We start from the raw sequence: 26,253 nt of genomic DNA, 5'->3' as shown, positions 1-26,253 counted from the left end.
CTGTCAGAGACATGATATGCAGTTAGGTGGGCCACCGGTTTGGTTTGGTAAGGCAATTCCTATACCACTAAAGAACATCCGTTCTTCTCAATACTGACAACATCTTAACTTTTATAAACATAAAGACTTAATAATATTCAGTTCCTGGTGGAAGGTGTGATCCCTTTTATGCTTCAGAACCTAGCAGAATAACAAATAGAATTTGATTCTATCATTTGATAAGGTCATTGCATATTGAAAACTACAAATAAACTATTGAAATTCACCTGGCAGGCCTCCCAGGAGAGATACATTATCCTTCTTCTTATTTACATCTGCCTAAATTGCTACCAGATGGTTTCAATAAGGGCTGGTTTGGGGTATTTGCATTGCTTTCCTCCCCTACCCTTGCCACCTTTTCTGTAAAAAGACTTTGGACAACATCTTAGGACATGTGACCTCATGAAATAACGTAACATGACGTGTAACAAACCAAACAAACAAAAAATGAAGTTTATAGTTGTGCAAATGCTTAACTGTCCATCCCAATTAATTATAGGCTGATGATACTGTAAGCTCAGCAAACCCATTACTTTAGAAACAAGAGCAAATGCACATTTATTCAAGATGTGAGGAAGATAAATGAATGATAAATGAAACAGGAAAGTCGCCATCCTAAAGAGAGAGCTATCTAGGGAATGTTTTATAATGGAAGTTTATGGCATGAATTCAGGATTGGTGGCTCTGAAATCTGATAAGGGAAACCATATCTATCATCCTTTTTCACTGAGAAAATTTTACATTAATTAATAATTTACGTCAAGCCAAAGAGACTTCTCAGAAGGAAAGAAAAATCCCAGCTTCGTGTTTATATGCACTTTTCAAACTGGTATTTATGCAAACTGTGCATTTCTCATTTCGAGGCAGATATTTTGCCTCACAACACACCGATGGCTTTCTCTACACACAAGCCAGAAGGGCTAAACCACAAGCAGCAGCATACATGAAACTGACAGCTGAGCCTAAGATATAGCTCAGGGAGCAGGCTGCTGATGAGGCTGCAGAATTACCTACATGCCTCTTTGCTAACTATTGCCAGTATTTGGGATTACAGTAATTGGGCAGCACCAAAGGCTGTAGCATAAATAGTTACAACAGATTTCATGTGAACTAGTGTTTCTTCGGACAAATTCTGCCAAGAGGACCCCGCTTCTGGTACTCCACGTTCACAGATCTAGGAATCGGTTCCAAGATTAGGCTCTTTAAGATGATTGTGCTTCTACTATTGAAAAAATAAATAAGATCTGAAGCTGAATGTGTCTTAGAAAATGCCAACTCTACAGGACAGCTGCCCATTTTCTTAATTGCTTGGGCCAGTGTAATAAAAGTAAGTAAAGTTTTAAGCAGCTTTCCAGAGAAGATGATCTGGCTGACTGCAAGCCAGATAAAATGTCACTGAAAATCTCTTTCCCATCTCACTTTTTCTGCCTCGACACCTCAGAGGTGCTGAACATCTGGAACTGGAACCGACATCGGCTGGAGCTGCGAGTGCTCAGTCCCTCTCAGGATCAAGTCCAAATATCTAAGTCTTGCACACAGCAGCTACTGCAGGCACTGTATGTACTAAACAAATGGGACTAGATAAATCAGAACCAAAATATGTTTGAGACAGGCTATTAACTAACCTTTCCTTCAGACAAACAAGCCTGTTTATTAGACACAATGGACCAAATCCTGAAGTCAGTGAGAGATTTGTCTGAATGAGAAGTGAGTAGCAAGTAGGACAACATTTCATGAGGCAGAACAGGTCAGGTTAGGGCCAGGATGGGTTTTTAAGTCTGCTGCTTAATGTAAAGAATGGAGGTTTTCCAGAGGTAGGGGAAAGGATTTTAAGAGGTTTGAGAGATAACAACTCAAGAGAAAAAGCAGAGCAGGAAAGAAAAAAAGAGAATATCAGAGCAAAAGGGAGAGTGAGAGAAGAAAGAATACAAGAGGGGGAAGCTTCAGTCTCCTTTTTCTATCTCCATCTTCCCTTCTTTCTCCTCCTTCTTCCTCGTTCAGAGCTCTTCATAGTTATTCTACCATTTCGAGACCTCATTGTACATGAATACCAATGGAATAATGATGAGGTGCAGATTTCTTTGATTTCTTCAAGAACCTGCTTTGGTTCTTTCCTTTGAAGACCAGATTAGATATTTCTTGGATCTGAATAGCACCTTGGTCTCCTTCTCTTTCATGTCACGGGACTTACTGAGGAGGATATGTATCTAGGGAGGTGGTGGTCATGAGATGTCTATGTCTTCTGCCAATAGATATAACTCTTTAAAAGGTCATAGAGCCTGGGACAAAATTCTTGGAGTAGCTCTTTCCTTAACATAATGATATCACTGCTATCACAACTCATCTCAACATGCTCGGCACTGGCTGCAAACCAGGGCAACATGTGACTTTCCAAACAAGTTCTGGATGGGGAGAACAAAGTGAGAGAGCTCTGATCTCTAGCAGCTTGTGTCAGAAGAGGTGGTGCAAACCATGGCACTGCTTCAGATGGAAAACAGGCAGCAACATCTGATCCCCTGAAAAAATCAATGTGATTCCCCTGCCACACTGTGAAAGTGATAAGTAATCTGCAGGAGCTGGTGAGAGCTAAGGGTTTGTAGTACCTTGATGCATATACTCCTCCATAGGTCGGTATTAAGTTTAGTTTTATTGGAGGATAGAAGCCAAGCCATTCAGTCAGATTGGTTGGAGGTTGGGTCTCTGGGGACAAGAGTCAGGGAACTGATACAAAGGGGGAAACTTTCATCCTTCTGACTAGTAGGATCAAACACGCTCTGACGCCAGGGAGAAAGGCCTTGCCAGAGCACATGGAAGGAAAGCAAACACATAAGTAGAAAGCTTCTGCAAATGGGAAAACTGTGTTGATTAAAAACAACGCTACAGCAAATTAAAACCAAACAAAAATCTCCCCAAAGGACTAATATTAAAATGTGCCAAACAGGCGAGAAAATTCAAATGAATAATAGAAAGGCTTTTATTAAATAATTATGTTTTTATTTTTACTGTATGTGTGTACAGTTCACACATCATACAGTGGCAGGTGCATCTCACCATGTAAAGGGTCTATGTAACACAACATTGAGTGAAAATGCCTGCAGCTTTAACTTTAAAATGAGTCCATGGAAGGCTTTTCATTTTTGAATGTAAGATGCTAAATAAGAGAAGACCAGTGATGGCTCACACACGGGCTGTTATAGTGTCTGAGATTGGCACTGCTGACCAGCAGAAGACATGGCCATGAAGGGAAGGTAAAGACCTTTCCAGTCAGGGGCTGTGATGTTGGAACTCTCTCCTCCTTGCCTATTCACTGTAGCACATTTCTAGTTTTCTTCAGGACAGGGCTCAGGACATTTTTAAATTGATTCCTACACTGGGTCTCAGGCAATCTGTGTTCTCTTCCTGGTTCTGCCACTGATCTGTTGTATGATCTTGGGCAAGTCATTTAACATAAGAGTGGCCATACTGGGTTAGACTAAAGGTCCATCTACCCCAGTATTCTGTCTTCTGACAATGGCCAATGCCAGCTGTCCCAGAGGGAATGAACAGAACAGATAATCATCAACTGATCCATCCCCTGTTGCCCATTTGCAGTTTCTAGCACAGAGGCTAGGGACACCTTCCCTGCCCATCCTGGCTAATAGCCATTAACGGACCTATCCTCCATGAATTTATCTAGTTCTTTTTTGAACCCTGTTATAGTCTTGGCCTTCACAACATCCTCTGGCAAAGAGTTCCACAGGCTGACAGTGTGTTGTGTGAAGAAATGCTTCCTTTTGTTTGTTTTAAATCTGTTGCCCGTTAATTTCATTTGGTGATCCCTAGTTCTTGAATCAAAGGGGTAGTCATGTTAGTTTGTATCCACAAAAACAACGAGGAGTCCGGTGGCACCTTAAAGACTAACAGATTTATTGGGACATAAGCTTTCAAAAGCTTATGTCCCAATAAATCTGTTAGTCTTTAAGGTGCCACCGGACTCCTCCTAGTTCTTGTGTTATGAGAAGAAGTTAATAACACTTCCTTATTTACTTTCTACACACTAGTCATGATTTTATAGACTTCTATCATAACTCCCCTTAGTCGTCTCTTTTCCAAGCTGAAAAGTCCCAGTCTTATTAATCTCTCCTTCTATGGCAGCCGTTCCATACCCCTAATCATTTTTATTGCCCTTTTCTGAACCTTTTCCAATGCCAATATATCTTTTTTGAGTTGGGGCGACCAGATCCGCACGCAGTATTCAAGATGTGGGCATACCATGGATTTATATAGCGGCAGTATGATATTTTCTGTTTTATTATCTATCCCTTTCTTAATGATGCCCAAGATTCTGTTTGCTTTTTTGACTGCTGCTGCACAGTGAGTGGATGTTTTCAGAGAACAATCCACAATGACTCCAAGATCTCTTTCTTGAGTGGTAACAGCTAATTTAGACCCCGTCATTTTATATGTGTAGTTGGGATTATGTTTTCCAATGTGGATTACTTGGCATTTATCAACATTGAATTTCATCTGCCATTTTGTTGCCCGGTCACCCAGTTTTCTGAGATTCTTTTGTAGCTCTTCGTAGACTCTGTCCCTCAGTTTCCTTTCCCAAGCTTTGTCTGCCTAGACTGGAAGCTCTTTAGGGCAGGTATTGTCTCTTACTATGTGTCTGTACAATGTCTGACACAATGGGGCCCCAATCTTGATGGGAGCTTATAATAATAAAAATTTGGTTGCGGGGTGGGGGGGGGTGAGAGAGAGAGAGATCTGGTGGGTTTGGGAGGAAGTGCTAGCTATGTTCTTTTTATTTCACTTTCTGCTCTGGATTTATATTAATTAGCCTCTTTTGCCTCATTCATTAGTTACTGTGTACTAATTTTTGTTGAGGCACTAAGAGGCCTTCAAATTGTGGCAGAGAGAAAAAAAAATTATTATTATTAAGCCACATTCCAAAGTTGAGGAGCAGCTGGCAGATTCTTACATAGGCTGGAAAGTGCTGTTCTTTAAGGGGCAGATATTTCAAAAGGTCTCAGCACATTGAAAATCTGGCCTAAAAATCTGTTAAACCTTATGAGCAATCCCAGAACTAGAGAAAGAAAAGATGGCTCTTTCTGTATCCTTCTGGTACTAATATGGCCTCACATTTGTCTAATGAAAGAATGGAAAGCTTTAACAAGCGTAATGGTAACTAAGTTGTAATAGTTTAAAATGGGAATTCAATTAATGATAAGTAATTGGTAGGTTTTATACTGATAATGTAAATGGCTTTTCATGAAGCCATTGTGCTTGGCTGAATCACCCAAATCTTTGGGTCCATCTTTCCTGTACAATTAATGATCAGTTTAAAAAAAAAGTCACCAAAGGAAAGAAAATTAATAGTTCACCCTAGATTTGGTAAAATGGGCTGGCCTGGCTGGAGTTTTGGACTGAATCTCTGTGTTGAGACAGTCACAGCAGGACTGTTGCTACACATTAGAACAAAATCACTACTGGATTTCTCTGTATGGAAGTTTTTTGACTAGTACCTAGACTGCACGACTGTGATCAGTCCAAAGAAAAGGAAGCTGAACAGAAAATAATAAGAAAGTAAGGTGGAGGGAGGACACACTGTGATATAAAAAAAAACTATAATAAAGTTAAAGACACTGCTGCAACTGAAGATACATAGTTGGTAGAATGCCCAGTGTTAGGAACTTTAGGACCTGCAGCTAATAATTATGAACTATGGTGTATTTCTTGTTTAAACTTTCAGAAAATTGCCTTCCCCTATAAGAATCCTTGAAATTAAAGGTTGTGTCGAATATTTAAATAATAAAAATGATTATGATAACAATCATTCAGTATATGGTGCTCAAAAAAATCACCTCTCCCCTTTAAATAAAGGCAAGATCTCCATTAAATGTAGGGGTAAATTCACCCACAAAAGGCCTGATCCAAAAACCATTGACATCACTAGCAGCTTATCCACTGACTTTAATGTGCTTTGGATCAGATACTTAAGATTATCACCTATATGCCATTGTCAGAATGTACCTCTAAATCATTTTTCCAAATGTGTTTCAATCTCACTCCTCCATTTTGTTGGCACTGCCAGAACCAAACTGGCTGACTGTGTAATCCATGATCTGATGCAATTGCATGGAGCCTTGGAATTGTGTTGATAGATAGATTTTAAATGCATTTATTTTGCCTGAAACCTGCGTTAATAACTACTCACACAAAGTCAGAATTTGCCTTGACGAATGAGCTCAAAGGAAATGCAGAAAAAGCACCTATAAAATGCTAACTAGTACTGAGCAAGCAAGTAACGATGGGGTAAAATGGGGGATTATCCTACCTGTATGTGAAGAGCACCCCAGTAAATCTTTTCAGGTAATTTAGCACATATGTAACTCCTGTGCATAAAATCAAAGGAATGCCAGTAATCAGCTATTTTCAGAACCAACCCCCTTTGCTATACATGTTAACAAGCCTGAGGTGAGATCAGGAACAAGCCTTTAAAGAACTCTAGGACTGGGTTTATTTTATATGGGAGTTGGATATATTTTATAATCTCTGCCACTCCACGGGCAGATGTTCCCCTCCATAATGACACATGCTGAATTAATTTACTCAGGTGCTCACTTTCATCTCAGCCAAATCCTTTTACATTAATCCAAGCTGATTTAAAAGATGAGCAAAGGGAAAGGAAGGTGTAAAGCGAGCTTCTTTTCTTTAGAGCCAGGTTGTTTCAGATTTCACTTTCCGGCCTGCTCAGAATTCTCTCTCTCTCATATTAAGGAGCACTTGGGCTTTGTTTTCAAAAGATTTGTTCTTTAACCAGAGACGAGCACTAATCAGCAGGTTCACATGCTTATTCAGTAACCTTGTTCCCAGAGGGATATGAAGCAAATGAATTGGTTTCCCTAAGGATTGAGGCCAGGGTAACTGTACTCCCTTGCTGTTCATCATCAGGCAAGTGCTCTGACTTTATTGCTGAAAAGGTATTTGGTTTCACAGTAATTTAAAAGAACTGAACAATGCTGATGCTTCCATTCTCTCCGTGGAAGTAGGGCTTTTGATCCATCCACTACTTATATTTCTTCAGTAGCTTCTCTACCAAGTTCATAGTCCCTGGTGTTGCTGCTCTTTTACAGCCATGTTACCAGCCTCCCCAAGCAACGGCGCTCTGCACAGGGACCTACATGTGGTTGGGGCAAAAGAATCTTACCCTTGACCTGGAGCCAGGGCATAGCACCGCTGAGTCACCCCACTGTGGCCGCTGCTGCCAGCTCCTGGGCTTCACTGGAGTGATGTTGAGTTACACCAGCTAAGGATCTGGCCAACATTGTACCTAACTTGCACCTACAAACTAAAATATGTGCATGGCATGAGACGCAAGTGCGCCTCTACCCCCTCCATGGCCATGAAGTTTCCCCCGCTGCAGCAGAACCAGCATGGTTCCACTGTGCAGGAATGGAGTGGGATTTGTGAAGCCTGCAAAGGGACGGCACCTTCTTATAAGTCACAGAGCCCAGCTCCATGGGGATTCCTCTTGTGCTGTCACCCGGCGCTCAGCCCTGGGAGAAGAGCAGGAACAGTGTCGACGGATTCGCCACCAACCCAGCCATTGACTCCTATAGTATGGGAGTAGCAGCTGCAGTGCAGCCCTTCAGATGTTCCATGGTGGGGGCTGGGGAATTCCTTCCATGGAGAATTTCACTGCACAGCCTGGCTAGCTGAACTGCACAGGATCTGGGCCAAAATAGGTAACTGTTCTCTTTCAAACCTCCTTTCACTTCTCTTCCTGCCCCAAACAATAGGATGATTTTTCATACTCTATGGTATGTGCAGCAATTCCTAAGCACAATGGAGTGAGTTCAGTATGAGGCTTATATTGGACCCTGAGCTTTGTTTGAACACTGCACTTGTTCACATGTAATGTGTTCGGTGAGGATAATTTACACACTGGTCTCATTGCCTCTGGGCTCGAGGATGCTAGGTGGAAAGGAGACTCAGAAACATTTGTGAAAAGTTTTTTTTGTGGTTGTTTTCAAAGTAATATTTCATGTAGTGTGTCACTTAAGTGCCTCCCCCAGAGCAGGGTCCCTATCATTACCAAGCCTCTCTGTGAAGTAGGAAGCCAATCGTCAGTGCAAGCCTCAGGAGAGAGATTCTCAATTCATTACCCTGGACCTATCTTTTAGCTGGTACATTTCAGTTTGACAGTGGTTCCTCAGTGCATAATAGCAGGGGTTCCCATGCACTTGGGGGAGATGGGCTATGACTACAGTTTTGATAACAGGATTCTAAGAGTTGATTTATGTTGTTAGATGCTTCCTTTAACACACTTAATGCTGGTTCCTTCTTGAGCCCGTGGCCTATACAATACACTCTTCTCTAGTCCTCTCAAAAGGGAAATATTTCTCTTTTTAGATCCATATGCTTCTTTATTCCATATGCCTTTGTTTCTTCTATTCCACTTCAATTTAGAATGGATTATTGAGGGAGCAAAGGTGATTCCTGTGGGATCTCTTAGCATAAATGAATTTATTCTTTTCTATTTAAGATTCATTAAGAAACTTTGAGGGGAAAAATACATATGAAACATTTTGAGACTGGATGGTCCATTCTCTGGCCATCCAGGATATTTTGTGTCTAAACTGTATTATCTGTCCATTTTGGATTATAAACTTCATTGGATAAGAACCAGGCCTGCCTCTCTTCTTGTACAGCTCTGAACACCCCGACAGTGCTCCATAAATAAAATATGTAAACAAATCATTTTCTGCCCACTCATGTTTCTTCTGTTCTTCTTGATTTCCCCCCTTTAATGTTTAACTCCTGGTCCCACCCAGTTAAACAGGTTGTGCATTGAGTAGGGCCATGGAGGTCCAGGGAACAGACTGTTCCTTCCCAGGCTTTGGAGTCCCAGGTTGGTTGGTGGATCCATGTAGCTCTTGATACCAAGTTCTCTGAGGTGAATGGCAGGACTCGCATTAACTTTGGTAAGGCCCCTAGGGTAAAGTCAATGGGACGTAAGCACCTAAGTCCCATAGTCACCTTTGAAAATAGGAATGGACTTAGGATCCTAAGTCACTTGTCTGCTTTTGAAAATGGTACCGTTAGTTACAAGCTCCCTTCCCAAATCAACAACAATAGGTTTAAGTATGAGGTTTGATTTCCTTTGTTTCATTGACTTCACTTGCATAACTGAAAGCTATCCAATCCTTTTAAAAACCTGGGTAACTTGTCTGTCTCAATCATTTCCTCCGCCTCTTTCCCTCTTTGCTGTTTTGTTTGTTTCAGCTAAATAACTCTTTTGGCAAAGTGGGCCGCTGCTTTCCTATTTCCTTCACACATTGACATGGAGTAAAATACTATTTGAAGACCATGAGGACTGTGAAATCATTCAGCTGCCAAACTGAAATCACATATGTCTGCCTACCAGCAGGGTTTTCAATGAGAGGATATTCTTCCCTGATGTAATACACATTGTTTAACTTAATCAACCTTGACCTTCTAAAATGTTGGCTTGCTAAGAAGAAAAAAAATTGTTAGCACCAATGACGTTTACCGAAACGACTTTGGAAATTTTGTTTGCACATAGAAAAAAGCTGAGCATGTGGAATAAGGGAGTCAAAACAAGCTGCCTCAGGGCTGGTCTACATTACACAGTTAGGTCGACCTAAGGCGGCTTCTGTCAACCTAATTATGTCAGTGACTAAACTACAGCCTTCCTCCTGCTGCTATAAGTGCCGTACTACACTGACGTAATAACTCCACCTCCATGAGAGGCGAAAGGTTTATGTCGGTGTAATTAGGATGAGGCAGTGTCTGCCTGGACCTTATGTTACTTACATCAACTGTCTTGTCAATTTCATGGCAGAAGTCATGAAATTGACAAGAAAGCCCAGCTCCCCTGGAGAGCTGGGCAGCTGGACCCTGCTCCCCTCTGGGAGCTGGAGTGAGGGCCCAGAGGGGAGCTGAAGCTCAGGTGGCTTCAGACCTGTTCCCAGCTGGGAGCTTGGGTGAGAAGCCCAAGCAGCCTCCTCACCCGCTCGCTGCCTGGAGCCAGTCAGCCTTGTCAATTTCATGGCAACTGGACCCAACTCCCTGGTGGTGAGAAGCCCTGGGCAGCTTTCCCCAGCTCCCAGTGAGGAACAGGGAGGTGAGAAGCCCTGGGTAGCTTCTCCCTGCTCCCGGCGGGGAACAGGGAGCGGGTGGGGAGCAGCCTGCCAGGAGCCTGGGAGCCTGTGGGGCAGCCAGGCTCCCGGCAGGGAGCTTCCAGCAGAGCTGACAGACCGGGTTCTCAGTTCCCCACACTGCCCTCTTTGGTTGGTGGAAGCGCTCCTGGCGAGGACACACATCACTGAACCAAAGAGGGTAGTGTAGACATGCACCACTGCAGTAATTATTGCGGTGACAGTAATTTGACCTAATATAGATCAACTTACATTTGTAGTGTAGACATAGGCACCGACTCCACGCATGTTCCAGGGCTGGAGCACCCACGGAAAAAAAATAGTGGGTGCTTAGCACCCACTGGCAGCCAGCTCCCCTCCTCCCTCTCCCACCCTCCCCCACCCCCTGAGCCTCCTGTCTACCAGCAGCCCTGACGGTCAGCTCCTCTCCCTCCCTCCCAGCTCCTCCAGCCCGCCGCGAACAGCTGTTCTGTGGCATGCAGGAGGTGCTGGAGCGGAGGGGGGAGGCGCTGGAATGGGGCGCACTCAGGGGAGGGGGAAGACTGGGTGGAAAGAGGCAGGGTGGGGTGGAGCAGGGGCAGGAAGAGGTGGGGTGGGATGGGGGCTTCAGGTAAGGGGGGTTGGGGGCAGGGCCTGGGGTGGAGCGGAGGGGTGAGCACCCCCGGGGCCCAGAGGAAGCTGGCGCCTGTGAGTGTAGACATACCCTAAGTCACAGGCATCCCAAAACCAACAGACTAAACATATGGGAGACTCCAGCCCTGAAGCTGATGAGTCATTGTCGGTGGCTTCCACTTCAGCTTGTGTTTCCAAAACAAAGATTTTTATTTTAATAGTCCTGAAAGCATATGCAGGCCCATTGAGAATAAAAATGCTCAGCAGTATACTTACTGTGGTTTGTGACCATGCCCTTGAAAAAATACCAGCCTAAGAAGAAGGAATATCATGTAAACTGAAGAAGTCTTTGTTGTTATCGTATTTTATACGCGTGTGTGTGTGGGTGCGCATGTTGTATCTGTTGCTACATTCTTGCCGAAGACTTTTTTTTTTTAAAGGAAGGACTGTAAATGAGTGCTAGCATGTAATGTGGCTCTTCTCCTATTAACTTGTTTTTTGTCCACTTAGCCGTCTTTAATGAGCAGCTCTCTCAAAGGGATATAGTTAAAGTGTGAAGAAAAACAACTTGTTGAACCGTTTATTGATATACCAGGCAGCTTAGAGAGGTGTGAAAGAAAGTCTTTACATTTCACTACTTGAAGCATCTATTTTACAGGTTATGTCATTTTGGAGGGACAGGGGGCAGAGAGGATTCTTGTTATTTGTTGAGTCCTTGGTATACCAAAAGTCAGCATTTTGGTGGGCGTCAAAACAGAATTAAAATTCAGGGCAGACAAAAATGTGACTAGAAAGTATTAATATATATTCCATTGTTCTGGGAATGCACATAAGGTCACATCAAGCTCTGTATCAAGAAATACCACAAACACTAACTCTCCCTTTCGTATCTACCAGCCTCCAGGCAGATAGATTTCTTCACAAACGTGAAAAGGATGTCATGCTCATGATTCTTAACCATCCAACAAATTCAAACCTAATAAAGTCAACTTATTAAATAGTTTCAGCCTCTCTGCATGCAAGTTTTGGGGGAAGGTTGTGCTGTGGAAGTGTCTTTACAAATTGTTCAGACTCATAAATGCTTTTCTGCAGTGATAGGTAAATCTCAAATGGTCCCTGCACCCATGAGTTCACACCTGTCAGCACACATGTTGGAAATAGTTAAGAAAAAGATAGTGAATTCAGAAAATTAATCTTCTTTGGTTTTATATGACATTGCCAAGCAAATCAATTTAACTTTTCCTAAACAAAATACTGAAAGGTACTGTAGAAGAAGCCTTATGGTCAGTATATCTCAGAGCATTCTTATCAGCTCAGCAGCAAGGGTGATTAGCAATTGGAACAAAGTACCAAGGGAAGTGGTGAATACTCCATCTCTTGCTGTCTTCAGAGCAAGGCTGGATGCCTTTCCAGGAGATATTCTTTAGCCAAACACAGTTTATTTGGCTAAACACAGGAGTAAATGAGTAAAATTTTATAGCCTGTGATATACAGAAGATCAGATTACATGATCTAATAGTCCCTTCCAGCTTTAAAGTCTATGAATCATTATGATGATATAAATGCCTGATCTTGTATAACAAATCTATCCTTTGCAGTTTTGGAGAGCAAGAGAAGCAGCATTAGGTTCAAACTAGGAGAACACCCAAAATGTCCTTTGTGCATCTCATTATGACAACACTTTTCATGTAACAGCGAACGATTGGAGTTAAATGATGTTTGATACTGTATCTCACAATTCATCATGTTCTGCATGCATTATTACATAATACAGCAGCAAGTATTATTATACTGCAATTATATTTTATCTTGAAGTGCTATTTCAGCCAAAACTATTGAAGGATGCAAAAAATGATTTGTTGCAAGTGATAATCTGAAGAATGAATTTCAAAAGGAAAAAATACAGTGATAAATGTATATTGAAAAATATGAATCAACCACCTTTGCAACCCCTCACTTCCAAGCATTTCTTGGCTTCAGCTAGAGTATCTGGGCCTATATGTCCACACAATTACATAGTTATTATAGGTGTCAGAGTGGTGGCCATGTTAGTCTGCATCAGGAAAAAGAACGAGGAGTACTTGTGGAACCTTAGAGAATAACAATTTTATTTGAGCATAAGCTTTCGTGGGCTAAAACCCACTTCATCGGATGCATGCAGTGGAAAATACAGTAGGAAGGTATATATACACCCAAAGAACATGAAAAAATGGGTGTTGCCATACAGTTAAGATGAGCTATTACCAGCAGGAGAAAAAAAACTAGGTGACTACTAGAAGGCTTCCTAAGTTTGGGCACTTTTGGTTCCTTCAGCTTCTTGAAGTCACCGACTACAGGACAGGCCCAACAAAGAAAGTAATAGAACACCACTAGCTGTCACCTTCAGCCCCCAACTAAAACCTCTCCAGGGCATCATCAAGGATCTACAACCTATCCTGAAGGACGACCCATCACTCTTACAGATCTTGGGAGACAGGCCAGTCCTTGCCTACAGAGAGTCCCCCAACCTGAAGCAAATACTCACGAGCAATCACACACCACACAACAGAACCACTAACCCAGGAACCTATCCTTGCAACAAAGCCCGTTGCCAACTCTGTCCACATATCTATTCAGGGGACACCATCATAGGGCCCAGTCACATCAGCCACACTATCAGAGGCTCGTTCACCTGCACATCTACCAATGTGATATATGCCATCATGTGCCAGCAATGCCCCTCTGCCATGTACATTGGCCAAACTGGACAGTCTCTTCGCAAAAGAATAAATGGACACAAATCAGATTTCAAGAATTATAACATTCAAAAACCAGTCGGAGAACACTTCAATCTCCCTGGTCACTCAATTATGGACCTAAAAGTGGCAATACTACAAGAAAAAAACGTCAAAAACAGACTCCAATGAGAAACTGCTGAATTGGAATTAATTTGCAAACTGGACACCAGTTTGAATAAAGGCTTGAATAGAGACTGGGAGTGGATGTGTCATTACACAAAGTAAAGTTATTTCCCCATGTTTATTTTTTCCCCCTACTGTTACTCACACCTTCTTGTCAACTGTTGGAAATGGGCCATCCTGATGATCACTACAAAAGGTTTTTTTTTCTCCTGCTGATAATAGCTCACCTTAACTGTATGGCAACACCCATTTTTTCATGTTCTCTGTATATATATATATATATATATATATATATATATATATATATATATATATATCTATCTTCCTACTGTATTTTCCACTGCATGCATCCGATGAAGTGGGTTTTAGCCCACGAAAGCTTATGCTCAAATAAATTTGTGACTCTAAGGTGCCACAAGTATTCCTCAGTTATTATAGATTGCTGTGGGATCTTTGTATGAAAGATGCTGTATGAGTGGTAGTTATTATTACAGGCAGGACTTTAGGAGTGCCCAGAAGAATAGAGGTTAAAATGAATATTACGTAGGTACAATGCTCTGCTCATATAACACAGAATAAGAAAGAATATACAAACAACCTAGGACCCTATACAAAGGATCTGGGGTTGTGTTGTTCATGTTGTCTTTATTAGATCTAGATTTAAAGCAATTTGTAACTTGGTAGCCTGGAAAGATTAGGCTAGCGCACATACATAATACAGACTGTTTTGTTTTGTTTTGCCTTTCAGATAATACACATAGAGAGGGTATCTGCAGCAACAGTGTTATATATCAATATGGACAATGAATCTATTGTATTTTCTCCTACAGAAGCAAGTCCTGTCAGTGCTTGCTATTGATCCAAGAAACTCTTACCTGATTACTAAAGTTTAGTCAGGTTTCAGAGTAGCAGCCGTGTTAGTCTGTATTCGCAAAAAGAAAAGGAGTACTTGTGGCACCTCAGAGACTAACAAATTTATTTGAGCATAAGCTTTCGTGAACTACAGCTCACTTCATCGGATGCATTCAGTGGAAAATACAGTGGGGAGATTTATATACATAGAGAACATGAAACAATGCGTGTTACCATACACACTGTAACCAGAGTGATCACTTACGGTGAGCTATTACCAGCAGGAGAGCTGGGGGGTGGGGGGATAAACATGGAGAAATAGTTTTACTTTGTGTAATGACCCATCCACTCCCAGTCTTTATTCAAGCCTAAGTTAATTGTATTCAGTTTGCAAATTAATTCCAATTCAGCAGTCTCTCGTTGGAGTCTGTTTTTGAAGTTTTTTTGTTGAAGTATTGCCACTTTTAGGTCTGTAATTGAGTAACCAGAGAGATTGAAGTGTTCTCCGACTGGTTTTTGAATGTTATAATTCTTGACGTCTGATTTGTGTTTAGTTTAGTTAGTTATTTATTCAGTGAGACAAGAACCCACTGAGACAATCACTTATTTTCAAGGAGAATGTGAAAAAAGCTTTGAGCAGGTACTTTGTATGCTTACATTTCAGACAAATTAGCAGCTTAGCAAGAAGACCGCTGAAGTCAGTAGAACCAGAAGAGTACTATATCTAGATGAACCTAAGGCACTAATGCTTTGTCCTTCACCATTGTCCTGCACCATTCAAGTCAATGAGAATTTTCCCATTGACTTGACTGGAAGCTGCATCAACCCTAAGAGCAAAGCACTGAAGTGTGTCACTATTATTTATTGTTAGTTTTATTACTGTAACACCTAAGTGTAAAGCTCTTCATTGTGCCTTAAACTCATGCTTCAGTGGTTTACTGAATAGGAAATTACTTAAACCCATGCTTAAAGCTAGGTGTGGGTTTTAGTGTTTTGCTGAATCAGACCCTAGAATAGTAATATATCTTGCACTTTTCTTATATACATAGCTACCTTTTTGACCTTACATTCAAATAATTTTATATATAGATATAAAGTAACATGATATGCTACTTCTTAAACTTTTCAAATATATTTGATTTCTGCCTTGGCTGAGCTCCATAAACTCCTTAATGCCAAAACATTGAAAAAAATCAGTTAAACATCTTGTTCTGAATTAAAAACATGCAATGGATGTCTTCACATTTACACTACAACATGGCCTGGGGTTGCCCAGAGTGATTAGACAAAATGGAACAGATCTTCAACTAGAGTAAATCAGCGTCACTTCACTGACTTCAATGGAGCGATGGCGATTTATACCAGTAGAGGATCTGACCCAATAGCTCTAGGGCAATTTACAACTATTTCAAACTATTTGCTAGGCACCAGCCCGTCTACCTGGAAATAGATCACAGGTAATATTTTCAAAAGAGGAACAGTAATTAATGAAAAGAGGATTGAACAAATCCAGGCCCTGTGGTTCAACACTAGCTCTCACATTTTTCAGCAGATTCTATGCTGTGAAGGGGACACCAAAGCATCTCAAAAGGAAACCCTCACTTGCATTTAGGTAATCCACATATACCTTCATGTTTTCATAAAACAATTAATTTTAGTAAATTATTATTAATCGTATTTACTTATGACAGTAGTACCTAGAGGCCACAAACAAAACAAGGGCCCTATTTCTCTAGGCACTGAGGAAACTCCTGCAAAGAGACGTCCCCTACCCTTTAGAGCTAACAGACAAGATAGACAAAGGATAGGAGGGGAAACAGAGCCTGAAAGAGGTGAAATAACTTGCCCAAGGTGCTACAGGAGCGCAGTGGCAGAGCCAGCTGTAGAATTCTAAGTCTCCTGATCCCTAGCCCATTGTCCAAAATGCCTCCCATAACACCTCGTTTGCCTGCATCTCTCAACCCAGTTGACATGAGATATATGTTCTCCCCCAAACATGCTCTCTCTCACATGCATATCATTTCCTGATGCATATTTGGAAGGCCCAATTTTTAATGAATCTGAGCCATGTTAACAATACTCCTGGCCTGAATAGAAATGCTGGTGTCAAGGTTCCTTCCCCACTCTGAACTCTAGGGTACAGATGTGGGGACCAGCATGAAAGACCCCCTAAGCTTATTTTTACCAGCTTAGGTTAAAAACTTCCCCAAGGTACAAACTTTGCCTTGTCCTTGAACCCTATGCTGCCACCACCAAGCGTGTTAAACAAAGAACAGTGAAAGAGACCACTTGGAGACGTCTTCCCCCAAAATATCGCCCCAAGCCTTACACCCCCTTTCCTGGGGAAGGCTTGATAAAAATCCTCACAAATTTGTACAGGTGAACACAGAGTCAAACCCTTGGATCTTAAGAACAATGAAAAAGCAATCAGGTTCTTAAAACAAGACTTTTAATTAAAGAAAAGGTAAAAGAATCACCTCTGTAAAATTAGGATGGTAAATACCTTACAGGGTAATCAGATTCAAAACAGAGAATCCCTCTAGGCAAAACCTTAAGTTACAAAAAGATACAAAAACAGGAATATACATTCCATTCAGCACAATTTATTTTATCGGCCATTTAAACAAAAGGAAATCTAATGCATTTCTAGCTAGATTACTTACTAACTTTTTAAGGAGTTCTGAGCTGCATTCCTGATCTGGTCCGGCAAAAGCATCACACAAACAGACAAACCCTTTGTTCCGCTCCCTCCAGCTTTGAAAGTATCTTGTTTCCTCATTGGTCATATTGGTCAGGTGCCAGCGAGGTTATCCTAGCTTCTTAACCCTTTAGAGGTGAAAGGGTTTTGCCTCTGGCCAGGAGGGATTTTATAGCACTGGGGACAGAAAAGTGGTGACCCTTCCCTTTTTTATGTAGGGCAGCTGGACTCTACAGTTGGGCCTCAGCCCACTTTTTGTAATGCAGCCACAGAGAATGGCACCTGATGATTACTAAGGGGGATGCTCTTCATTTACTTTCTAAAATAAAATGTGATTAGTAAAAAATAAAGTGATGCATTACAGAGTTTTGAAGAAAACAGCAGTTTGAGGTGCTCTGACAAACTGATTCTATTGCATTGTTACTTTTCCCATGGAACATAACAAATTAAATGACAAAGCCAAGTAGAGAGCAGGGATAAATCTCCGTTTGGACATTAATCAGCTTCCCTCTCATTTACCATCTTCTATTTAATTAGCTGACTGTATGCAGTTTGAACAATGAACCTTTCATTCAACAATCTCCATAACTGTAATTTAAATGGATTTCCTGAAAGTTGCCCTCCAGGCTTCAGGGAGATGATTCCAAGAGCTCTGTGAACACTGTATGTCTTATATAACGGAGGAAAATTCAAATCCTGCTCTGAGTTGTAATTAGATAATGCCAGGAGAAGGGAGGAAAGGATCAGATGAACTGCAATTGGAGTAGGAGAAAAGTGCATTTGATATCACTGGGATACAAAGCTAGCACACAAACAGCATGAGATGACAATTAAGGCATTAGATACTGTCTGGTAGGAAAATGAATATTCATGTCAGAGACACTGCAATGAGACTCTGTAGAAGAAGCAGTAAGCTGACTGAGAGGTATAAAAGGCAATGAGATGATACAAAGAGGAGCATGCACCAGTACTGGGAACCTTGACTCTGTAAAATTCCAACCAACACAGTTAAAGCAGTTTTTTCAGTCCCACCAAAAAACTGTCCAGCAGCCCCCCATTCCTTGTTGTCTTAGGGAAGCAAACAGTGAAATACACACTCACTGGGTTCAGGTGGGTTTGTACTTGCTACGGCTAGGCCATGGCTCCACTGCCACGGTCCATGCTACTGCAGCTACGCTGCTATTTATACTCACCCTGGCTTGATGGGAGCTAGTGCAAGTGTGTGTACTTGGGCAGGGGGATCACACCCATAGCTCGTAATGTAGGCAGCCTTAGTGTACAGAGTAGCTGTCGTTGTGTCTTCTGATGCAATGAGACTGCAGAGGCCAAAGGTCGTCCTCCATTTTGGAAGATGGGGATCTGGACTGCAGGGGACAGGACAGTGGCTGGCTGAAGCAGGTGCTGAGCCTCTCCTGGCAGTTACTCTGCACCCTCAACTCCCATTCTTTTCAGCACCCCTGAAAAATGGAGCCCTTTGCAGACAAGACTGTGGGCTAAAGGCAGGCCCAACAAACAGGCCACAAGGAGTCTTAAGGAGCATTATCGTATCAATACTCCCCAAACCCAAGGATGACCCCAAAGACCACCATGAAATACAGTAGTAACAATTTAGTAATGGCACCTGTGGGAGCCCAGTAGAATGAGGGCAGCTGTAAGTGCTAGGGTGCTCTGTAGAAGAAGTTGATGTTTCCCTCATGGAAAACATTGCTTGTGATTACAGTAAATGGGACTGATTTATGAATTAATACCTGTCTACAGTAGAAAGAGTGCTGAGTTAACTGATGCCATTGACAGCTGAACCATATTACATTAAAAGCTATATCTGTTCACTATTACATAAGAGGAAAAGCCAAGAGTGGAAAAAACCTGGAATTTGGCAACCTCATTTAATCACATCTGGCAATATTCTAGTCTGAGGGATTATCGCTGCTGGATATCAGGCTTTTAGAAAGTAGATCAAACAAAGAAACTAGAGCAAGCTAGACTCAGAAAATAAAGAGTCTGATTTATTTATTTATTTTATTTATAACTGTGTGTTCACCTTTCAGTAAGATTATAAATATACTTGACAAAGGTGTGTTTGGCACAGTTCCTTTGGAGTAAAGATTTTGTTTATGTCAGGGTTAGAACAATTCTAATTCAGGTTAGGGTTAGTGATGGCTGACTCTCAAAAGTTCAGGTGCGGATCAGATAAACATCCAGGAGCTTAGATGCTTATGCAAAGTTTGCCAGAACTATCTGTACCTTGAAAACCTGGCATAAGTAAGATTTTCTTGTGAAAGGTATGTCAGTTCTGCTTACAGAAATACTGCAAGAGCAGCTTTTGGCAAGCTATTATGGCATTTCCTGTTCCAGCAGACCTTGAGGTGCAAACACATTACAAAATGTGAGAAGGAAATTATGTGCAAGGTTGGTTCTGACAGGGGATGAAGACTCATAGGTGTGAAGGGGATTATTTTATCAAATCATTTGTTCTATCTTTTGCTAATTAATGTTAAACATGTAGGGCAACATTTGGCAAGTCTCATAGATTTATCATGTGAAGGATGGATTCCATATAGATCACACAGTGAGATCAAGCAAGCTTCATAGATGACCCATGTCATCAGAACATAAGAATGGATATACAGGGTCAGACCAAAGGTCCATCTAGCCCAATATCCTGTCTTCCAATAGTGGCCAGTGCCAGATGCTTCAGAGGGAGTGAACAGAACAGGACAATTTATCATGTGATCCATCCCTTCATCCAGTCCCAACTTCTAGTAGTCAGAGGTGTAGGGCATGGAGTTGTATCCCTGACCATCTTGGCTAATAGCCATCGATGGACCTGTACTCCATGAACTTATCTAATACTTTTCTGAACTCAGTTATACTTTTGGCCTTCACAACATTATATCCTGTGACGAGGTCCACTACAGACATGTAGCAATATGAAATCAGAGGTTTTTAAGAACAGGTTGAACAAACACCTGTCATGAATGATCATGATTTACTTGGTCCTGCTCTACATAGGGGACTGGACTTAATGACTTCTCGAGGTCCCTTCCAGCCCTACGTTTCCAGATTTCTATGAACTTTCCAGTGGAGATGGGAAATAGATGAGGAAAAGGCGTGCAGATCCTGTTATTAAGACTAGTCAAAATTAAACTGAGAGCACTTTCTCATTTTGGTCTATTCTATTCAAGTGATGCCAGCCCAGTTGTGTGGATCAGTTGCTCCTGTTATGTAGGCATGAGGGAAATTTTCTGGAGAGCTCAAAGGGTCACTCTTCACATGGCAATGCAGGGATCTGTCAATATTATTCAGAAGAGAGAGCTCGGTTTGGAACAGGTGGATAAAAAGTAATAATAAAAGAACCTATTTGTTTAATGCAATCTCTCCTTTAATGTGAAGAACAATGTTTTTTTTTATTATTATTTGTATTATCCTAGAGCATAGGCATCCTAGTCACAGACCAGGACCCCATTGTGCTGAGCGCTGTTCAAACACAGAACAAAAAGACAATCTCTGCCCCCAAAGAGCTTACAATGTAAGTAACAATGTACCCAGCACCATGGTATATGACTGCCTTCTAGTACTGCACTTGGCAATTTAGCTAGCATCAGTTACTTGTGATTCAATCTTTTTTTGTGTCTTCCTCTGCCAAGGCAGATAATTGGTTGTGGACTTTCTTTTTATAGTTTGTTTATTTGTGCTGTTCTAGGTGTTTTTATTAGGGGATGCACGGTCAAAGAAGTGTGCCTTGCACTTTGAATGGAATGTGGCAAAGTTTTATAGAGCCCAAGCCAAGCACAATAGATATGGGGTACACTCTTAGTGGAAATTAGCCTAGTAACTATATAGTCACCCTTTGAAATGCATTAGGATTATAGGTGGTCAAAGGCCTATGTGTTGACTTAGAATTAATGTGACTAATATATATACATAACATTTCAATAAACTTAACTGTGTCAGTCTGAAAAATGGTAATATATAGTTTACAAAATTCTGTGGAAACCTGAGATTCACTCATACAAGCCAGGCTCTTCACTGCTAAACCCAGGGAAGTATTTTTTATTTAGAAGTCGACAGCTGATGTTAAAAACATGTTGCCAGTCCATATTTCCAGTTTGAAGTCAAGATTTTAAATGTCGTTGGACAGCTATAAATGTCATAAATCAAATATTAAATTGTTTTATTTTCCACCCTGTGTACCAGGAATAATAGTTGTACTTCTCTGTGCATGTTATGCTGAATTGTTTGTGATATCTAAAAAATAGACTAAGAGCTTGTCTACATGGGGAGCTATTCCAAAATATCTATCCCTGATTAACTTCATTTTTGGATGTACTTAATCCTGATTAAATGTGCCTTACTCTGAAACAGTTTAATTCACTTGGTTTAAATTAATCCAAAATAAGGCACCTGTATTCTGGAATAAAAGAGTCCACACATGGAGTTAATTGGGAATAGTTAATTTTATATTTAAATTCATACCCTACTTCATTCTGGATTAACTTTCATGTGTAGACAAGCCCTAAGGGTATATTTCTTTTTCTAACCCTGACATCCTGCCACTCACAAATCAATAAAAATTCCTACATCTACATGTCTTTTTGAGATCCCATGAAAAGAAAAGCCTCAGTCTTCAGATCAGCTTCCAGGAACCTTAAGCCAAATTTGTCCCTGAATTAGTTGACTTAAATGGGGCTCCAACAGAGCAGTGGGGAAAAGCTTAATTTAGTTCAACCAAAATGGCAAACCATCTGGACTTTGTCTAATCCAATTTGGGAAAATTCGGACCTTTTCCAACCTTAAGGTCTGCCAATCTATATGAATTGGTTTTGATGAAAAAAAAATGCAAATTCATTCAAACCAAAATGTGAATGCTGTGGAAATTTCAGCAGAAAGAACGAGGAGTACTTGTGGCACCTTAGAGACTAACAAATTTATTTGAGCTAAAGCCCACTTCATCAGATGTATGCAGTGGAAAATACAATAGGAAGATATATCTATATACAGAGAACATGAAAAAATGGGGGTTCCTATACCGACTCTTAACGAGACCAATCGATTAAGGTGGGCTATTATCAGCAGGAGAAAAAAAAACTTTTGTAGTGATAATCAGGATGGCCCATTTCCAACAGTTGACAAGAAGGTGAGAGTAACAGTAGGGGGAAAATTAGCATGGGGAAATTAGCATGGGGCTGAAGGTGATGGCTAGTGGCGTGGATGAGTCATTACACTAACTAAAAACTATTTCCCCAAGCTAATTTTCCCCCTACTGTTACTCTTGTCAACTGTTGGATATGGGCCATCCTGATTATCACTACAAAAGTTTTTTTTTTGTCCTGCTGATAATAGCCCACCTTAATCCATTGGTCTCATTAAGAGTTGGTATGGCAACCCCCATTTTTTCATGTTCTATCTATCTATCTATCTATCTATCTATCTATCTATCTATCTATCTATTCTTCCTACTGTATTTTCCACTGCATGCATCTGATGAAGTGGGCTTTAGCCCACGAAAGCTTATGCTCAAATAAATTTGTTAGTCTCTAAGGCGGGGGTGGGCAAACTATGGCCTGCGGGCCAGATCTGGCCCGCGGGAGCATCCTGCCCGGCCCCTGAGCTTCCGGCTGGGGAGGCTAGTCCCCAGTCCCTCCCCCACTGTCTCCCCTTCCCCATAGTTGCACTGCCATGCGGGCAGCGTGGCTTGCACTTGCCCACCTCCCAGGCTTTCAAATAAGCCTGTCCTGATGTTCTGAGCAGCATGGTAAGGGGAAGGGGGGAGGGCAGGAGGTCACAGGGGGCTGTTGGATGGGGCGGAAGTCCTGGGGGGTCAGGGAGGACAGGGAGCAGGGGAGGTTGGATAGGGGATGGGGGTCTGAGGGGTAGTTAAGGATGGGGGTTCTGGAAGGGGGTGCTCAGGGGACATGGAGTGGGGGAGGGATGGATGGTTCGGGGGCCTCAGGGGCCTGTCAGGGGGCGGGGGTGTGGATAGGGGGCGGGGCAGTCAGGGGACAGGGAGCAGAGGGGGTTGGATGGGTTGCGGATTCTGAGGGGGGCAGTCAGGGGGCGGGAAGTGGGAGGGAGCAGATAGGGGGCGGGGGCCAGGCTGTTTGGGGAGGCACAGCCTTCCCTCCCGGCCCTCCATACCGTTTCGCAACCGCGATGTGGCCCTTGGGCCAAAAAGTTTGCCCACCCCTGCTCTAAGGTGCCACAAGTACTCCTCGTTCTTTCTGCTGATACAGACTAACTCGGCTACCACTCTGAAACCTGTGGAAATTTCATGCACTCAAGTTCTCTTATCAGATTTCCCTTACTTCCTGGTTGTCTTAACCAGGCAAGAATTCCTATAAGCACAGTCTTTGTCATCATGTTTCTGTATTTCCATTTTCAGTCCTGGCTCTAACTACCAAGAGCACTTACAATTTTATTTAGATATTTAATAAAACAAAGCTAATGTAACTTTTTTAAACAGTAAAAACTAGGTTCAGTATGTGACATGAGTCTGAACCAAAACCAGGAGTCAGCCTGGAATAAAATGAGTAGTGAAACTCTCCCAAGCTCCATCCATAATTCAAGAATCACCTATTCAGGAGGCCATCATGAGGTGCTACTAACAGCAGATTGTGCAGCACTTCACAATGCAAGTGTCCCCTTTCTTTCTTACACTCTTTAATCAGCCATTGAAATAGGTAACAACATTGACAGCTGATATTTAAATTACCAAGGCTGGGCTACTGAGTGAACATCTCATTGCCATGAATAGCTCTCGGAACTGTTGTTCCAGGCTGCTTGCTGGCTCAGGCAGACGTTGCTGAATTGGGAATGTTCATATTTTGAGCACTTTCTTTAGAAACACATGTGCTAGAGAGTTTTCTTTTTAAATGAAAGCATAGATTCTGAAGCACAAAATGAAGCCCAGAAACAAACTGGCTTGCTGAGCCATCGTGAATCAGCCCATTTTGAATGCAGACCAAAATCCCAAAATTGAATACTAGTCAAACCTACAGAAAGTTCAGATACAAACTAGATTTGAATTTCTTGGCTGGCCCATGTCTTTATATTTTACTGAACCAAAGCACTGGAACGTAACCCTTGAATTCTGAAGTTTGGATCTGGAGCAGGTCCATCTCTGCTTCAGATTTGTTTCATGTTTGGGGAGAAGTTTTAGGAAGGTTCTTCTTTCATGTACACTGATTTGTTCATACCTACTTATGACACAGAGGCTGAAAGGTGTAATGAAAAAAGACAGAACTACTGCAGGTGAGTGTCACTAGAAACATTTAACTGACCACCAAGCAGGATTGGAAGAGTAAAAGAAAAGGTCAAACAAAGTGACATATACCACATCAAGAGGAAATTCAATACATTATACTTGCCTCCCATAATAAAACTAAGTTGGAATATAAAGCATGACTTTTTGTCCTGGAAAAAAATTGTTCTTGTCAAGTTCTGGAATTAGGTTGAGACAACCATGAATTTACTTGGAGAGTAATATATTTAGTGATGTGCGTAACAATCCTAGACTCAACTATGTTTGGCAAAATAAATGTGTTGAAAATCTGCCAGCGTCAAAAGATTAATTTCAAAATATATTTCTTAAAAGAAACAAAAAACCAACAACCCCAGCTGAGCAACATGAAGCCGAAAAGCTATGAATAAGGAGAATGGTGAAGAACAGTCTTTCTACCTATTAAGGAATTTAAGAATTGTAAAAACAGAAAAAGTTGAATCAAAACCACATTTGGCTTTAATATCATGGAAAAATGATTCCACACAACTCTAACCTCTTTTTAAAAACTTTAATACCTTTTTGCCAAGGCATGCAGACACTGTGTGTGCCATATACCAAAATTCAAGGGATTGTAAAGGACAAGAGGGTAACTGAGGTCTGAATGAAATACCAAAGTATCGGAAGTATAGATTACAACATTCTGCGTATATTAGTGTCTCTGAAACAAATGTAAACAGCACAATGACAAGTGCCACATGCCCCCCAAGAATGACATCTTATTTGTTTGGTTTCCATAGAGAGGAAAGAGAGTTGTTCATATGATTTTCTGAAGACTAGCACAGCATGAGCAATTGTGGGCTCACTGCTCACCTACCAGCTACCAGAGGATGTTCTGGCTAGCTGCGTTTCATAATGTTTGTTTATTGTAAGCGACCCATTCGCCAGTTGCTGAGGTTTAGACTCTCACTGCTAATGCAGCAACAGGCCTGGTGGTCCTGACTAATGTAAGTGTTATTTTCTAATTTACAGCACTTGACTGGTCTTCTACTTACAAACCATCTCTATGTTGAGGCCAAGTTCCATTCTGGCCTCCAGCCTGTGGAACCTGATTACAATTAATGGGTTGTGAGTCAGCACAGTCTCATGCTACAGCTCTTGAGCCATCCCTTTGCAGACATCTGGGTCGAGACTTTCCAAGCCAAATAAGGATTCAGTCACAAAGTTCCCATTAATTTCAATGGAAGCTATGTAGTTTAATCTCCTAGTCAGCTCTGACAGTCTCAGCTTTTCAACCTCTTATTGATTAAATAATTCTGGTATAAACTTCCACCTTCCTATGTTAATTTCCTTCAAGCTTTCAAAAGCAGAATAAAAAGGGAACAGTGGGGTTTTTACATTTCTCTTAATTGTATTTTAAGCTGATCAAGCACAAAAGGAACATGGATCATGTGGCTGACTCTTTTTTGTTTTGTTATATAAAACGATTTAGGAAGGAGTCCAGAAAAATCCCTGATTTCTGCAACAAGGAGAACTAATTTATCAATCCACGTTAAGAATTCCATTACACACTGCAAATATAATTCACATGTCAAGTGGGAGGCAATAACAGAAACAAAGTAGAGTAAATATAGCGTGTACATGAGAAACATCAAACCTTGAGAATACAATATCATTTATTTTTATATGGGGTCCTCGATGCACAGTATTGCAAAGTGCTACACAGTGAGCTAAAGACAAAAGGAGGAAGGCAGGAGAGGATGGTTCAGA

General features: G+C 41.4%; 1 protein-coding gene across 2 annotated transcripts in view; it reads left to right on the top strand.

The window, feature by feature from the left end:
* Nucleotides 1-26,253, top strand: part of SGK1 (serum/glucocorticoid regulated kinase 1) — a 121,959-nt gene that overhangs the window by 4,653 nt on the left and 91,053 nt on the right. The gene's annotated exons all lie outside the window — the stretch shown is intronic.

This window comes from Natator depressus, chromosome 3, assembly GCF_965152275.1.
Source record: "Natator depressus isolate rNatDep1 chromosome 3, rNatDep2.hap1, whole genome shotgun sequence".
Taxonomy (NCBI): domain Eukaryota; kingdom Metazoa; phylum Chordata; order Testudines; family Cheloniidae; genus Natator; species Natator depressus.
The sequence above is the reverse complement of the archived record's forward strand: the minus strand, read 5'-3'. Positions and strand labels throughout refer to the sequence as shown.